Here is a 4,005-nt window from a genome sequence, read left to right on the forward strand (position 1 = left end):
AGGTTTTTAATTGGTTATTTAGTAGTTAGGTTTTGAATTTATGTTTTCATTAAGTTGTTTATTTGCTGATTAAGTTGTTAAAAACCATATATAATTAAGTTTTCATATCCTCTATTTTCTAATTGCTTTTTCTTACTAAACTTGGATTCTAATTTCTAATTTCTGTTTTGTTTGATATTGCCAATTGAAAAAACTCAAATATTGATTCCATCATTTCTAGGCCCGATGAAATTGTTGTATAGAATGTAATTAATTTGACACAAAATAAGATTTAGTTTGTTAAAAAGATTCCGTATCCAAAATTCCAAATTATTTGACTTATAATACTTCTAACTCAAGCATATTAACACATTTACATTATCATATTATACATAGGCCCTTGAAAAGTGTCAACTTGGTGATGAAGTTAGAAGAAAAGAAGGAAAGTTGGACTCTCCAGGTTTGCATTCTATTTTTCTTGAATCAATAATTATATATCCTCCTAATTTATAACTAGGAAAATTTTGATTACTCTACATGAATTTAGTGATATAGTAACCTTTGAAGTTATTGCTAAGGCAAAATTGATGCTGCAGTTAGCGAAAATGGCGAGAACTGGAGCATGGGACAGAGGCAATTGGTGTGCCTTGGTAGGGTGCTTTTGAAGAAAATTTAGCCACTCCATGAATTGGAATTCTTATAAGCAGTTTACTACAAATTTATAATCATCCTCTTGGGCTTTCTACTTTACTGAACAATGAAACATTGTTACTTAAAGCCTTTGATAGAATATTAGAATGACTTCTTTTTTGTTAAACTTTTAGTTGTGTTCTAATTTGTTTTCTTATGAGATGAAGTGTTTCAATGGTGATGCATGAGGGACAAAGTTTGCAGAGTGCTTTGTCTGTAAACAGCAAGGACACTTGAGTAAAAACTGCCCTCAAAATGCTCATGGCATCTATCCTAAGGTATTATTGTTTCTCATTCTTGTTTGCCTTGTCAAATATATGATGATGTATTAGCCAAACACTTGAATCAACTGTCTAATCTATATTAAGTAATTGTTTATACTAGGATGGTTGTTGTAAAATATGTGGTGGCGTGACACATTTGGCAAGGGATGTCCCGAAAAAGGGAAGAAAACTCTTTTTGCTGCTAATGGGCCTGTTGATGGATGTAAGTCTATTCCTATATTCCTGGTTTTGATATCTAAAGTTTCATCTTTTGTTTAGTTTGTATGGGGTCCATATCTCCTTTGTTTGCATTTCCAAACATACATTTGATATTATTTATGTTTTGCTGCTATTTAGCTGCATTTAGATCCAGTATGCATGTAGAATAATGATTGACCTTAACCTCAAGTACATGCAAGTGGTGGAGGTGCACTGCTTTTGCTTGTTCATCACCTTATGATAGCTAAAAGAATTGCTGCTAAAAAAAATTAATGCTATTGATTGCTCTAAATCTAATTTATTCTCTTGTTGGGTGTTCTAAATTGATACTATGGAGCCATAGGATATCATGAAGTGGCTAATCAAATACTTGCCTCTGACAGTTGTATAAGAAAATGACGTTCTTCATCACTGAATTCCTCTAGCAGACATAATTGGGCTTTCTTCAACAGGATTTGCCAGGTATTTGAATGAGTTCTCTTCAGCTTATGAAGTCTTTATTTTACAAGTTCTCAGATTTACTCCATGTTTAATCTGGTCACCATCATTTTCTATATTAATTTTGAGATAAACAGAAATGTATGTGCCATAGCCCATGGGACATATGGCCTATGCATTGGTAATTGGGAGGAGGGGGTTCAAAGTGTGTGTATCACAAAATTATACTTTTTCATTTAAAAAACAATGATTGAATTTTTATGAACATGCTTAATTGTTGCTGGATTTATGAACATGAAGAAACAACTTCCCTCGAAAGGATGTGTTTAAAATCCAAATCCTAACAAGTCACATTACAAAACCACAATTGATTATTACAAGTTTTACATCTAAAATATAGTCTCTATATAATTTACAAGTTCAAGACAACCTTGATGTTCTTGTCGGTGACAGAAGCTTTCTTGGGCTTGGCATTGTTGAGGCATTTGGATTTTGGTATTTGAATATTCAAATTTTCAGTAGAAAAATTGGTAAGTTCACCCCCCAACACAACGCGCTTCCTCTTGAGGGGTTGATTCTCAGTGAGGTTTGCGGTCATGGCCCTCCTCTTTGCGGCGGCACGAGTTTCCATCTCTGAAGGTGGCTCTCTTTGAAGAAAGGGGACAGAGAAAAAGAGAGGGCAATAAGAATGAGTAAAGAAGAGAGGAAGAGGGTGCCAAGTTTGAAGGGAGGGATATTGAAAGAGACAATTGGGATTTACAGTATAATAAGGATGAAGCATGAAGAGTGCCATTTGATTTGAGTAAAACTTTCAAAACAGAGAAAGATAGAGAAGATTAATGAAAATGAAAAGGGGGATTGAGAATTGAGAGTGCCGCTGTTGGTAAAAAATGAAAATGGGTTGAGGAAATTTCTGCACATTCATCAATGAAGTCTATGGAGTAGTTTTCATTTTGAATATCTTAAATTATGTTCATTAAAACTTTACTCTATGTTTTCTGCATTACAAATTGACTACCGCAGTGTGCAGGTGCCAAGCTATCCTGTTCAACGCATGGTTTTCGACGAAATTCACGGCTATTCTTTGACTTCAATAAATCCCTTCCTCGATGATTCTAGCCCAAAGGATCATGCTTTTGTTGATGAATTCAGCTGCATAGGTACTTTTTTACTTAGTCTTGCAATGCTAATGCTTTGATGAAGTGTAGCAAAAATACTATTTGATGAAGTACTATATGTTTGAGCAACGTGAACACGACACATAAAATGGTCTTCGTGTCTGGTAAAACTTGGTTTTATTTGCTAAGATCCCAAAAACTTCATGAATTTTTATTGATTAAGGATTTTTTTTGTCAACAATTTAGTTAAATTAAATTTATTTTATACAAACTGGTTAGTTCATTAAAAAATAGGTGCAGCAATTAAGCACCAGTGTTTTATTCTTAAAATTTTTATGCTTAAAATTTGAATTCCCATAATTGCTGGATTTATAGGGATTTTTATGTGTTATGTTATTTTGTATGGACCTTAACTAACAAACCAGTGTTTGGATTGCAGCAAAGATTCCAATTATCTTGTATTTGTCAAAGAAGAATTTGTTGAAAAACTTTCAAGAAAACATAGGAGAAATGAGGTTTTCATAAATTCAATGATAATAACCAGTGTCTCATAAGAGAGCTAGCACTAGTAGGGATCAGTTTCAAGGAATTAAAGAGAGGGAAACTAAGAAGAAAATTTGGTCAAGATAGGATACCAAACTCAAAAAGGAGTCTACTTGCTCCTGCCCCTGTGTAAACAATTGAATTGTTATGTTTGTTGTTTGTGTGTGTGATTAATTTCTTTTTTCTCTTTTCCTTGAGTTCAAACAAAGTACATTAAAAATACTCTGTATTTGGAATATTCTTTTATAAGAAGAAATAGTATTTGGTATCTTCCTGCTTTGTGTATGAATCAGGTTATTTCTCTCAATTGTAGTAGAGATGATGTTTAAAGAAGGAAGAATAAGAAAACAGTATAAATTATGCAAATCTGTGTTGGTATGCAATTTGTAGAAAAGCTTTTTGTCAGATCTTATAAACTTTGTTTTATAATTCTGGTCTATATAGTTTCATTCTAGTTCACTGTTAGTCTTAACTGCACTATTTCTTCTGTTTGCTTTCCAGTACTCTTACGTTTGCTTATTGTTGATGTTGTTGTAGACTAGATGAGGTGAAAGCTCAGAGAGCTCTAGAATACCCTTGCATTGTTGACTTGCAAACTGGTTCCTGCGGCTTTCATTTTTTGGAGGCGTTTCTCAGATTTCTAAAGAGAGCATTGCTGAAGAAAAAGTAAGTTTCAAACTTGGTCTAAGTAACCCTGTTAGTGTTAGCATGTAATGATGTATTTATTACTTCATAGTTTGTGTCATTTTATTTAT

The 4,005-nt window shown here is 33.2% G+C and overlaps 1 long non-coding RNA gene across 1 annotated transcript; it reads left to right on the plus strand.

Annotated features, from left to right (window-relative positions):
- Positions 1 to 1,014: 1,014 nt before the first annotated feature.
- Positions 1,015 to 3,184, plus strand: LOC127744028 (uncharacterized). Its single transcript, XR_008005238.1, has 3 exons — positions 1,015 to 1,155; positions 1,535 to 2,749; positions 3,147 to 3,184. It is a non-coding gene; the product is annotated as an uncharacterized LOC127744028 (long non-coding RNA).
- The last annotated feature ends 821 nt before the right edge of the window (positions 3,185 to 4,005 follow it).

Source organism: Arachis duranensis, unplaced genomic scaffold (genome assembly GCF_000817695.3).
Source record: "Arachis duranensis cultivar V14167 unplaced genomic scaffold, aradu.V14167.gnm2.J7QH unplaced_Scaffold_212988, whole genome shotgun sequence".
Classification (NCBI taxonomy): domain Eukaryota; kingdom Viridiplantae; phylum Streptophyta; class Magnoliopsida; order Fabales; family Fabaceae; genus Arachis; species Arachis duranensis.